This window comes from Schistocerca americana, unplaced genomic scaffold, assembly GCF_021461395.2.
Source record: "Schistocerca americana isolate TAMUIC-IGC-003095 unplaced genomic scaffold, iqSchAmer2.1 HiC_scaffold_1004, whole genome shotgun sequence".
In the NCBI taxonomy this organism is placed as follows: domain Eukaryota; kingdom Metazoa; phylum Arthropoda; class Insecta; order Orthoptera; family Acrididae; genus Schistocerca; species Schistocerca americana.
In genome coordinates, this window is record NW_025725052.1 from 14,374 (window position 1) to 27,736 (window position 13,363).

A 13,363-nucleotide genomic window follows, 5' to 3' on the forward strand; every position below is an offset into this window, starting at 1 on the left:
GAGTACTGTCATTTCGAGTACTCGTCATTGCAACGGCAGCAAGGCAAAACTTTCAAAATTGCCGTGACCAGGATTCGAACCTGGGTTATTGCGGCCACAACGCAATGTCCTAACCACTAGACGATCACGGCCACGGACGCGCCCGCGAAAGCAGCTGCCTGTAATGCAAGTGGCGATACACAGCAGAGCCTAGGCCAAGGTGTACGCCACAGCAGTGTGAGACACGGTCTCCATCACATGTATACGAGCAAATGAACGTGCCTGCGCTGTCAGGACACTAACTACAGTGGTTAGCTGCATTCACCTCCGTGGCAATGTCTTGCAGTCCCCCAAGCCTCTTGACTACAGGTATGTGGCTGGATAACAAGTGGATAGACGCTTCATCTCTCTCGCCGTCAGGTGTTGCCGTGAATCATACTTAACGTAGCTTTCTGCACGCGTCAGCGTAGCGTCAGTCGAGCAAAGTCGAGACAAGTCGCATAAGAGGAGCAACAAAAACGCGCGATTCCGGTACCGGGAATCGAACCCGGGCCTCCTGGGTGAGAGCCAGGTATCCTAGCCACTAGACCACACCGGATAACGACGGCAGTGCTCTTTCCAGCGAACGCAGCAGCCACCCACGGTTAACTGACGACAACTGTAAAAAATCCACTCTCTCGCGTTATAGAACGGCGTGCTCCGGACGCATTTCGTGGAGACGGACGCCAGCAATGATGAGAGCAAAAGGTGCCTACAAATCCTGTCGTTGCACCACGCACTGTTCTACGACAATTCACCAAGCAGACGCTCACGCCTTGTTGTGCTGTTTCCTTTGCGGGCAATGAGTGCATCTGCCTTCGACACAGGAAACATTACACGTTTGGCAGCTGTGGGATTGGAACCCACGCCTCCGAAGAGAATGGTGCCTGAAACCAGCGCCTTAGACCGCTCGGCCACGCTACCTACACAACACGCGCGTCACAAGAGCTGCGTCCTACCCCACGAGAACACACCGCAACGGCACAAAAATGAGATGTAAAAAGTGGCAACGGTGGGATTCGAACCCACGCCTCCGAAGAGACTGGTGCCTAAAACCAGCGCCTTAGACCGCTCGGCCACGTTACCGTTGGAGCAGCAGCCGCAAAACGTTTCCTTTGTACTACAAAGATCACTTCGAAATGGAAGTATCTTGGCAATCGCCGTGCCATGTATTTCCACTGCTCTCCCACTGGAAGCGTCTCTTTAGGCCATCCACAGCAAGAAAAAGCCGTGCCCGCCGTGTGGCAGCGACGCCACTTGTCTGTAGCTGTCGCAGTTAAGGAGACAGCGTCAAGAGACGTTTTCGTGCCGTGACCAGGTTTCGAACCTGGGCTTTCCGTAACCACTAAAGTATCGTAGCTGTAACTGTCAGGCGGAGCTAGAATGCTCCATGTATCAAACATATGTGAGCTCAAGGAGGTTACACTTGAAGAAAAAGCGGCAGGTTAACGCGATCACAGCAAAGCCCCCGGCAGCTACGGGACTCGAAACCGCGCCTACAGAGAGACTGGTGCCTGAAACCAGCGCCTTAAAGCGCTCGGCCACGCTACATGCGCTGCTTGGTGCGCCAGTGTTCCTAGCATTTGTACAAACAGTGCACGCCACAGCTTCCTGTTCTGCTGGGACTGGCTGCTCATCCATCGCACTTCAAACAACTGCCCTTTTCGACTACAGAGAGCAGCGGACGTCTGCGCTCTGGGAGGCGACATTACGTGTTGGGGATGAAGTGGTAGGGCAAACTGCGGCCTGCGGAACACGACCGAAAAAGTCAAAAGAGTACTGTCATTTCGAGTACTCGTCATTGCAACGGCAGCAAGGCAAAACTTTCAAAATTGCCGTGACCAGGATTCGAACCTGGGTTATTGCGGCCACAACGCAATGTCCTAACCACTAGACGATCACGGCCACGGACGCGCCCGCGAAAGCAGCTGCCTGTAATGCAAGTGGCGATACACAGCAGAGCCTAGGCCAAGGTGTACGCCACAGCAGTGTGAGACGCGGTCTCCATCACATGTATACGAGCAAATGAACGTGCCTGCGCTGTCAGGACACTAACTACAGTGGTTAGCTGCATTCACCTCCGTGGCAATGTCTTGCAGTCCCCCAAGCCTCTTGACTACAGGTATGTGGCTGGATAACAAGTGGATAGACGCTTCATCTCTCTCGCCGTCAGGTGTTGCCGTGAATCATACTTAACGTAGCTTTCTGCACGCGTCAGCGTAGCGTCAGTCGAGCAAAGTCGAGACAAGTCGCATAAGAGGAGCAACAAAAACGCGCGATTCCGGTACCGGGAATCGAAACCGGGCCTCCTGGGTGAGAGCCAGGTATCCTAGCCACTAGACCACACCGGATAACGACGGCAGTGCTCTTTCCAGCGAACGCAGCAGCCACCCACGGTTAACTGACGACAACTGTAAAAAATCCACTCTCTCGCGTTAAAGAACGGCGTGCTCCGGACGCATTTCGTGGAGACGGACGCCAGCAATGATGAGAGCAAAAGGTGCCTACAAATCCTGTCGTTGCACCACGCACTGTTCTACGACAATTCACCAAGCAGACGCTCACGCCTTGTTGTGCTGTTTCCTTTGCGGGCAATGAGTGCATCTGCCTTCGACACAGGAAACATTACACGTTTGGCAGCTGTGGGATTGGAACCCACGCCTCCGAAGAGAATGGTGCCTGAAACCAGCGCCTTAGACCGCTCGGCCACGCTACCTACACAACACGCGCGTCACAAGAGCTGCGTCCTACCCCACGAGAACACACCGCAACGGCACAAAAATGAGATGTAAAAAGTGGCAACTTTTTTTTTTTTTTTTTTTTTTTTTTTTTTTTTTTTTTTTTTTTTTTTTTTGTCGTGCCTCCCAACTCCCCTTATAGCCCGGCCTTGCGCTCTCCAATGTATGCCTTCTTCGGCGAGCTTCTTTAGCTATAAAAGAAAACGGTGCTTCTCGCAAACAGAAAGGATGAATTGTTGTACTGTCCATTCAGCTGAAAAACCGTAAACTCCTCGGTATGGTTCCTTGAGCGTCGACGTCCTCCGGTAGACGTTGGTGGTCAAGATGATGTGATGGAATCGGAGATACTGGATGGCTTGGGGAAAGTTGCTTGTGGCTGTTTACCGCTAGCGAAGCATCGAAGGAAAACTAAAACCCTCTTGAAGTTAAAGTGCAGGCCTATAATGACAGCAAAGCAGTCGCTCGGCGCCTACACGCCATAAAATTAAAAAATGAAAGAATAACAGCGCATCAGGCGCTTTCCACCTAAATGCAATAAAGAAAGAATAAAATTTGAAAAAAAAGAATAAAAAATCAAATACTGCCTGAGTTAGTCCTCTCAGTAACAGGGAAGGAACGCCCTTCACACGTCCCATGATATGATATTCAAAATGCTTCGTGGCGGCCATTGAAATAAGTAATGAAAAAAGTCACAAAAATTAATAATATCGACACATGTCAAAGGAATGAGTAGACTCACAAACTTTCCGAACTGTCCGGCGGATAACGAGAAGGAAAACACAATCCTCTCCGACGTGGTAAAAAGCAAGTAAAAAAAAAAAACCACTTTTCTTAAAAACCAAACAATCTCCGTGGCAGCGCGGTGCGCAACGCCCCCGTGAATGTACGTCAATGACGGAGGAACCAGACGGTATAAAAAATGAATAAAAACAGAAAAAAATCACTAAATGACAACGAAACACAAACACACACGAACACAGGATAAAACTTTTTTAAACTTTTCGTCGTCGTTGCCACGTTGCAGTCCGGCACAAGCGGAAGCATCGTACTTGTTGAATGTTGCACTGTTCCTGTAGCATTCAATTGACATTAACTACGTATCCGGACCCGGAGACAATGCAAAACACAGAAGGAAAAAAAAAAGTCGCAGCAGTGAAGTGTTAATTACAACAGTTTGTCGTGGGCAAATGCGAGTGCAATTTGCAGAAAATTTGCAAAGATTTTGTGATAGTCTTTCCTGGTTTTAGTGAGGTCATGTTGCGTGGACAAATAAACCAGATAGGCATAGTCGTCCGTAAGTCGCAATTGCAGGAGGGCGAACACAGTGTGAGCCACGATCCACGCAGTGGCGGCACGCTTCGTATGCGGATATGGGTTGAAGTCCGGGATCAATGCCGTGTCCGCAGAAAAAGCGGCAGCGCTGGTCCGGTTGATAAGTGCGAGCATCCTGGCGGCAATGTTCCAAGTCGATTGTGACCTCAGGCACACGAAACGATGTTCTAAGGTGTCGTCTTGGCGACAGTCTTCACACAAGCTCGATGGAGATAAGTGAATGCGGCGCAGCTTTTCGTTGGTGGGCAGAATTCGGTTAACCACTTGGTACCAAAAGCTGCTGACGTCCGCTGACAGGAAGGGAGCGTGAACATGAGCCCACACCATCCTCCACGCAGATCGCGGGTAGCGCGCCTCCATCTTATTACCGACTGGCCGTCCTCTTAGTCCCTGGTAGACACGCTTCACAGTCCGCGTTCGATGGTCGAGTACGTCGGCGGCGAGATAACATTTTTGAATGTAGTATTCTCGAACATAACGCAGCTGAAACGGTATTGTAGTCGGGTCTAGAGGTGCTACGTCAGATAGTGGACGATGAATAGCGAACAGAACAGCTGTGGGGCTCGACGGATCCTGTTCAATAGTGACGCTCGTCCGATGAAGGAGCAACGCTGCGGCTTTCATAGCAAAATGAATGAGGCCGAGTCCACCCTGTTCGCGCGGCAAAGTACATGTTTCGTAAGACACCTTGAAAATATGTCCCCGCCACAATAGCCAATAGACTGCCTGTGTTATGGCTCTGCCCAAATTCTTGGGTACCTGAAATAACTGTGCGAGGTACCAGGCTTTGCTGAGCAAGAAAACATTTATTAAAATCACCCGCTGTGTTAATGCGAGGGTGCGAGTAGCGGACAGGCTAGCCATAGCTCGTATACCATTTAAGACAATACGCCAGTTGTAGGACGCAGTCTGTAACAGATTGGCTTGAAAGCGAACACCCAAAATTTTATGTTCCTGCTTCACTGTATACCATGGGCGTTTGAAGCCACGTGTCGCTGCATAAATAGGCAGAAAAACCGTCTTACGGGTATTGATGCTCGCACCGGATGCACGTTCATACTGTGTAAGAACAGCGCGGATTGTAGCAAAGTCGGTAGCCGAGGACACCAAAAGGCCAAGGTCGTCAGCATAAGCGCGACAAACGTGCTTCTGATCCCCAATACGTATTCCCCTACAAACACTGTGCAACTTACGCAACAAAGGATCTAAGGAAATTGCGTAAAGCGCCATTGACAGAGGGCACCCTTGTTTGACTGAACAGCAGAGCGGAACAGGTTCCGACAAAAATCCATTGAGACTAACCCGTGAGGTGGAATTTTTGAAAAGGTTAAAAATCATAGTTATATACTTTACACCGAAACCAAACTTCTGTATCACTCGCCGGAGATATAGGTGGCTAACCCTGTCAAAAGCCATTGCAAAATCGATGGATAAAATGCCAAAAGGAATCCTATTCGTCGAAGCATAGGCAATGGCATCTCGGTATGTCGACACAGCACCATAGAGAGTGCGGTTCGGCACTGCACAGTATTGAAAGGGACTAACCAGTTTTTTCATGACGAGCTTCAAGCGAGAGGAGACGCATTTGGTGAAGAGTTTGTAATCACCATTAAGAAGGGTAATTGGTCTAAGATTGCACAGTTTCCTGGTGACTGGAACCTTTGGAACCAAGACCACAATACCTTCCAGGAAGGACGCAGGGACATCCACACCATTTAAAATTTCATTAAAAACGTCAGTCAGGGCGGAGCCAAACAAGTGCCAAAAATGTAAATAAAATTCCGGTGGCAACCCATCGGCGCCCGGTGATTTATTCTGGGAGCACAGTTTTAAAACATCACTCACTTCCTCCACGGTAAAGTTTTCTGTGAGGCGACGGCGATCCGCTACGGATAAGACGTACGAAACGTCGTGGAGTAGCTCGGAAATCGCGGCAGCATCAGTGTATTTCTCACTGAAAAGTTCGATGAAGTGACGGTGGGCCTCGGCAAGAATTGCCGCCTGGCTATGAAGCCGCGCACCGTCAGCTGATTCCAGCTCTGTGACGTAACGTCGCTTCGCGCGCCGGCGTTCGCGCAGCTGATGAAACACGGAAGGCGCTTCATCAGCCAGCGCCCCGGGGGCTCGGCTCCGTACGACAGATCCGCGCAACGATTCCCGTTTCAAATCCAGGAGACGGAGTTTTATACGCCGAATTGTCGCCATCCGAAGAGCGGGATTATTTGTGTGCAGGTGGATGGCATCATTTAAACAGCTCTCGTAAAATTGTAATGTAGAACGCTCCCAGTGAGCAACATCCTGACCGAATTCCAGGATGGCCTTGCGTAATGCCGGCTTAACAAATTCTACCCACCAAGACAAAGTGGAGGCATATAGACCGCGATATTTCAGCACCCTCTGCCACACACGCACGATAACCGGCGCAAAATGTGGGTGTGAGAGATGTCGCACATTAAACTTCCATAATCGACTTGCGCGGGGTTTATCCGCCAATAGAGAATGAAAGCGACAGACATACGCACAATGATCGGAAAAAATCACGGGGTGAACAGAGGAGTCCGTAAGACAGTGCTGTTTATCACGAGAAACGTAAATCCTATCGAGCCGACTCCTTCCCGTGGGATAAAAGAAAGTAAAGCTCACGTCCCGCGGGTGTAAATAACACCACGAGTCAATTAAATTCATCTCAGTAACGAGCGTCTGTAATTCTAGGCACTTATATGGCCGTGGCTCCTGATCTCTATCGTCCAGCACGCAATTAAAATCGCCGCCCATAACTACAGGCAGGTGGGGGCCCTGTAAAAGGTGACAAATGTCACTGCTATAAAACACACGGCGACGTGGCTGCCCGTCGGCACCAGAAGGGGCGTACACGTTAATATATCTTACGTTGTTGATCGTGCAAGCTACACCACGACCGTTAGGAATTGTAGCGACATTACTATAGTCATGACCAATACGAATTAAAATGGCAGTACCACAATTGCACTCGATATCAAAGTTCAAGAGTACTTGATAGCCCGGAATGGAGTGAAGTAGATCTATCACAACCTCCTGCAAAAACACTACGTCAGCAGCAATGTAATTTAGAAAACCCACAAAACTTGCAAACTTCACAGGCGACTCCAATTTATTAAGATTAATAGTAGCCACAACTGATGGAGGGCGTGCTACCATAGACAACAAGGAAAAACAAATAAAACAAATTAGACGGCAGGAGTGGACCCACCCTCCTGCTCCATATCGTCTGCCCAGTCACAACGTTCAGACGGTGCAGCTGAAGTAGACGGTTCTTGTGTGGGAGGTGCAGACGCGGAATCCTGCGAAGGGGGACGCGGGCGACGCTGGGGGGTGTCTTCCGCCTTACGCTTAACCGAAAGTTGTGCCGGGTTCGTTGCCTGAGACGTCGTAGTGTCCATTGCGAGATTTACATCAGAGTGGTGCAACATTTCCTTTAACTGCCGTACAACCGCTTCCCGCCTGTCTTCCGACACACTTGTCGTAGGCGCTGGCTGACTGCTCGCCACTGGACGCGGTGGACGACGCCCCCCCGCAACCGACGGCCGAGATTCGACTACGGGGCGGGGCGAGGGCTTATGCGCCGGCTTTTGCACAGATTTTGTCTTTTGTTTCGACTTCTGACGGGGAACCTGCTTCCACTCCGGAGATGGGCTGCGTTCTCCGCGAGAAAAGGTTCGTTTTTCTAAAATCCGTGAACTACTGGCACTGCGGAAGCGGTCAGTATTGCCGCGCCTGTCTGAAACACTTTCACGCCTTGGCTTTGGTTCCTGTGAGGCAGGAGCCGCGTCCGGAACACCTTGAGGTACGGAATTAGATGGTGACGAATCCACTACCGCAACAGGGGGGGTAACCACCTGAACGGGTTCTGATCCGGGCCGTTCCGGAACTTCAGGCACAGCCGGAGGCGGAATCGGCACAGTAGCGGCGGGAACTGACTGAGAAGGTACGGACAAGGTTTGAACAGAATCAGAACCGGATGCAGTGGCATCGACATCCATCGCGATCGCAGCAACTAACGGCGTTTCCGTTTCCGCGGAACGTGCCGGTGAACGGGGAACACCTAACAACACGGCCGCGTACGACGCGTCGACATCTTGCCCACGGGGCGGTAGCTGCACAGGGCGTCTACGCCTAGGACAATTTTGCCGAAAATGGTCGGTGGCATTGCAATAGGAACACGTTTGCGGCTGACCACTATACGAAATAAAAGCCCGGTGGCCGGCCATAACCAAAAACGAAGGAACGTGCTTCCTCACAATCATTTTGACACTACGAATACCGTTCTCAACTTGATAGATATAAGCGGAAGACCACTTTTCTTTCGTAATTGACAAAACTGTGCCATAAGGCATAAGGCTACGAGCTATAGTCTCATTCCTGGTTTCAAACGGAAGATTGAATACTCTAACGTTACGGATACCAAATCCAGCATTCGACAGAGTAACATTACTAATTGTCCCATCAGAGTGCTTGAATTTTCTTACACCACCGTTTTCACTTACGAGAGCATCGCACAATTCCGGACATTTTAATTTAACAAACAAAGAGTTCAAGAACGCGTCTAATTGCAATCCTAACACATCACTTTCAGGACTTTTCAAGTCATTTTTCATCCACGAATGAATTTCGAAAGCAGACGGTCGGGTGACGTTTCTATCAAATTCGCACTGGATATTATTTTCTCGGTCTTCAGAATCCATGTTAACTTACAGTTCAGCTGACTACAGCAGCGAAGAAACAGGCACCGCGATGAACCGCCGCCGACTGCGAAGCACACGTAAACACCGCCCGACACGCCGGAGCGAGCGCGCGATGTGTTCGGGCCCACGACTCCGAAGAGACTGGTGCCTAAAACCAGCGCCTTAGACCGCTCGGCCACGTTACCGTTGGAGCAGCAGCCGCAAAACGTTTCCTTTGTACTACAAAGATCACTTCGAAATGGAAGTATCTTGGCAATCGCCGTGCCATGTATTTCCACTGCTCTCCCACTGGAAGCGTCTCTTTAGGCCATCCACAGCAAGAAAAAGCCGTGCCCGCCGTGTGGCAGCGACGCCACTTGTCTGTAGCTGTCGCAGTTAAGGAGACAGCGTCAAGAGACGTTTTCGTGCCGTGACCAGGTTTCGAACCTGGGCTTTCCGTAACCACTAAAGTATCGTAGCTGTAACTGTCAGGCGGAGCTAGAATGCTCCATGTATCAAACATATGTGAGCTCAAGGAGGTTACACTTGAAGAAAAAGCGGCAGGTTAACGCGATCACAGCAAAGCCCCCGGCAGCTACGGGACTCGAAACCGCGCCTACAGAGAGACTGGTGCCTGAAACCAGCGCCTTAAAGCGCTCGGCCACGCTACATGCGCTGCTTGGTGCGCCAGTGTTCCTAGCATTTGTACAAACAGTGCACGCCACAGCTTCCTGTTCTGCTGGGACTGGCTGCTCATCCATCGCACTTCAAACAACTGCCCTTTTCGACTACAGAGAGCAGCGGACGTCTGCGCTCTGGGAGGCGACATTACGTGTTGGGGATGAAGTGGTAGGGCAAACTGCGGCCTGCGGAACACGAGTGAAAAAATCAAGAGAGTACTGTCATTTCGAGTACTCGTCATTGCAACGGCAGCAAGGCAAAACTTTCAAAATTGCCGTGACCAGGATTCGAACCTGGGTTATTGCGGCCACAACGCAATGTCCTAACCACTAGACGATCACGGCCACGGACGCGCCCGCGAAAGCAGCTGCCTGTAATGCAAGTGGCGATACACAGCAGAGCCTAGGCCAAGGTGTACGCCACAGCAGTGTGAGACACGGTCTCCATCACATGTATACGAGCAAATGAACGTGCCTGCGCTGTCAGGACACTAACTACAGTGGTTAGCTGCATTCACCTCCGTGGCAATGTCTTGCAGTCCCCCAAGCCTCTTGACTACAGGTATGTGGCTGGATAACAAGTGGATAGACGCTTCATCTCTCTCGCCGTCAGGTGTTGCCGTGAATCATACTTAAGGTAGCTTTCTGCACGCGTCAGCGTAGCGTCAGTCGAGCAAAGTCGAGACAAGTCGCATAAGAGGAGCAACAAAAACGCGCGATTCCGGTACCGGGAATCGAACCCGGGCCTCCTGGGTGAGAGCCAGGTATCCTAGCCACTTTTTTTTATTTTTTTTTTGTGGGCCTCCCATCTCCCCATACAGCCCATCCATTCGCTCACCTTTTTTGCCTTCTTCGGCTAGCTTCGGTGCTATACTCTTGTGATGCTATTTCACTGTGCATATTTTGAAATGTATAGTTGTTGTATTTTGATTCCTTTTTGTTTGAAGTGATATTGAAAAAAAAAAATATTTTTTTTTATCGTTGTTTTTGTTTTATTTTTGTTTTTTTTGTTGTTTTTTTTTGTTTGTTCTTTTTTTTATTTTTGTTTCTGTTAATATTGTTTATTTGATTTTACTGCATGCGGAGTTGCAGGGTGCCGACGTCATTCAAAGCTCGTCTTCTCGAAAGTTTGTTATGCCTTTGGCTTCCCCAAGCGATGGCTTGGACTAGTCTGATATATTCCATTTTTGCTGTGTGGTTTCCCAAGTCTCCTTCTCTTAGCTCCGAACGACTCAGCCGCCAAAAACTGCGCTCGGCATACGAATGTGGAAAAGAGAATTGATGAAATCCATGTTGCCGCGGAATGATTTGAAGAAGAAGGAAAGAAAAAATTGAAGAAATAAATCCTGTTTCATCTTCCCTCGTCGACGTCAAATAAATAAAGAAGCAAGTAATGTTCGCAGGTGAGTGAAACGGATACATCTTCCATGTAAGTTTGCAAACATAAAACATAAACGGAAAACCCAGTGGACACCACGTCCAAACGAATGGTCAGCTTCACCATCCATGTTGGGAGAATGTAAATCAAATTCCTGCTGAATTAACGGAGACGAAGGGCTAGGTTAAACAAGACATTTAACACACCAAGCATGAACATTCCCAATCAGTGACTACTGCAGACACCATGAGTGTCGACTTTGTTCCTTTTCTTCTTTTTCGTTGTTTCATTGTTTTCGTTGAACATATTTGGTTTTTTTTTTGTTTTTTATTTGTAATTTATTTATTGAGATTTTTATTTATGTTTGATAAGGTGGATGTATACGTGGCCGTGGAAGAAACCTTACTGAATTCGTTTACAGGGTCGTGATTTGGAGTGCTAAGATATAATTTGCAAACTTTTGCCTATGTTTGACATCCTGCATTAGCAACTGTGCCTGTGTGGCGAGGTAGAATCTGTAGTCCAGGTATGAACGCCCCTCCTGGGCGCCAAGTAAGTAACATAGGGTGTGTCCAGCCAACCACGTCCAGGTGTTTGCCTTGGTTGTGGGGTAGTACGCGTCGTCGGGTTGGAGCACGGACGTAAGAGAGATGTGCCGTCGTGCCGTGCGGCAGATCAAAGCCATGGTCATTCTACACCATTCCCAAATAAGACTGTTCGCACCAAGCCACTAGACCACACCGGATAACGACGGCAGTGCTCTTTCCAGCGAACGCAGCAGCCACCCACGGTTAACTGACGACAACTGTAAAAAATCCACTCTCTCGCGTTATAGAACGGCGTGCTCCGGACGCATTTCGTGGAGACGGACGCCAGCAATGATGAGAGCAAAAGGTGCCTACAAATCCTGTCGTTGCACCACGCACTGTTCTACGACAATTCACCAAGCAGACGCTCACGCCTTGTTGTGCTGTTTCCTTTGCGGGCAATGAGTGCATCTGCCTTCGACACAGGAAACATTACACGTTTGGCAGCTGTGGGATTGGAACCCACGCCTCCGAAGAGAATGGTGCCTGAAACCAGCGCCTTAGACCGCTCGGCCACGCTACCTACACAACACGCGCGTCACAAGAGCTGCGTCCTACCCCACGAGAACACACCGCAACGGCACAAAAATGAGATGTAAAAAGTGGCAACGGTGGGATTCGAACCCACGCCTCCGAAGAGACTGGTGCCTAAAACCAGCGCCTTAGACCGCTCGGCCACGTTACCGTTGGAGCAGCAGCCGCAAAACGTTTCCTTTGTACTACAAAGATCACTTCGAAATGGAAGTATCTTGGCAATCGCCGTGCCATGTATTTCCACTGCTCTCCCACTGGAAGCGTCTCTTTAGGCCATCCACAGCAAGAAAAAGCCGTGCCCGCCGTGTGGCAGCGACGCCACTTGTCTGTAGCTGTCGCAGTTAAGGAGACAGCGTCAAGAGACGTTTTCGTGCCGTGACCAGGTTTCGAACCTGGGCTTTCCGTAACCACTAAAGTATCGTAGCTGTAACTGTCAGGCGGAGCTAGAATGCTCCATGTATCAAACATATGTGAGCTCAAGGAGGTTACACTTGAAGAAAAAGCGGCAGGTTAACGCGATCACAGCAAAGCCCCCGGCAGCTACGGGACTCGAAACCGCGCCTACAGAGAGACTGGTGCCTGAAACCAGCGCCTTAAAGCGCTCGGCCACGCTACATGCGCTGCTTGGTGCGCCAGTGTTCCTAGCATTTGTACAAACAGTGCACGCCACAGCTTCCTGTTCTGCTGGGACTGGCTGCTCATCCATCGCACTTCAAACAACTGCCCTTTTCGACTACAGAGAGCAGCGGACGTCTGCGCTCTGGGAGGCGACATTACGTGTTGGGGATGAAGTGGTAGGGCAAACTGCGGCCTGCGGAACACGACCGAAAAAGTCAAGAGAGTACTGTCATTTCGAGTACTCGTCATTGCAACGGCAGCAAGGCAAAACTTTCAAAATTGCCGTGACCAGGATTCGAACCTGGGTTATTGCGGCCACAACGCAATGTCCTAACCACTAGACGATCACGGCCACGGACGCGCCCGCGAAAGCAGCTGCCTGTAATGCAAGTGGCGATACACAGCAGAGCCTAGGCCAAGGTGTACGCCACAGCAGTGTGAGACACGGTCTCCATCACATGTATACGAGCAAATGAACGTGCCTGCGCTGTCAGGACACTAACTACAGTGGTTAGCTGCATTCACCTCCGTGGCAATGTCTTGCAGTCCCCCAAGCCTCTTGACTACAGGTATGTGGCTGGATAACAAGTGGATAGACGCTTCATCTCTCTCGCCGTCAGGTGTTGCCGTGAATCATACTTAAGGTAGCTTTCTGCACGCGTCAGCGTAGCGTCAGTCGAGCAAAGTCGAGACAAGTCGCATAAGAGGAGCAACAAAAACGCGCGATTCCGGTACCGGGAATCGAACCCGGGCCTCCTGGGTGAGAGCCAGGTATCCT

At 50.1% G+C, this 13,363-nt stretch overlaps 8 non-coding genes across 8 annotated transcripts; all 8 read right to left on the minus strand.

The window, feature by feature from the left end:
* Window positions 1–59: 59 nt before the first annotated feature.
* On the minus strand, window positions 60–131 carry Trnah-gug. The gene has a single exon. It is a non-coding gene; the product is annotated as a tRNA-His (tRNA).
* A 374-nt stretch (window positions 132–505) lies between these two features.
* Window positions 506–577, minus strand: Trnae-cuc. Its single transcript has one exon. It is a non-coding gene; the product is annotated as a tRNA-Glu (tRNA).
* A 445-nt stretch (window positions 578–1,022) lies between these two features.
* On the minus strand, window positions 1,023–1,104 carry Trnal-uag. The gene has a single exon. It is a non-coding gene; the product is annotated as a tRNA-Leu (tRNA).
* Window positions 1,105–1,851: 747 nt separating this feature from the next.
* Trnah-gug lies at window positions 1,852–1,923 on the minus strand. Its single transcript has one exon. It is a non-coding gene; the product is annotated as a tRNA-His (tRNA).
* Window positions 1,924–2,297: 374 nt separating this feature from the next.
* On the minus strand, window positions 2,298–2,369 carry Trnae-cuc. The gene has a single exon. It is a non-coding gene; the product is annotated as a tRNA-Glu (tRNA).
* A 7,372-nt stretch (window positions 2,370–9,741) lies between these two features.
* On the minus strand, window positions 9,742–9,813 carry Trnah-gug. Its single transcript has one exon. It is a non-coding gene; the product is annotated as a tRNA-His (tRNA).
* A 2,223-nt stretch (window positions 9,814–12,036) lies between these two features.
* Window positions 12,037–12,118, minus strand: Trnal-uag. The gene has a single exon. It is a non-coding gene; the product is annotated as a tRNA-Leu (tRNA).
* A 747-nt stretch (window positions 12,119–12,865) lies between these two features.
* On the minus strand, window positions 12,866–12,937 carry Trnah-gug. The gene has a single exon. It is a non-coding gene; the product is annotated as a tRNA-His (tRNA).
* Window positions 12,938–13,363: the final 426 nt, after the last annotated feature.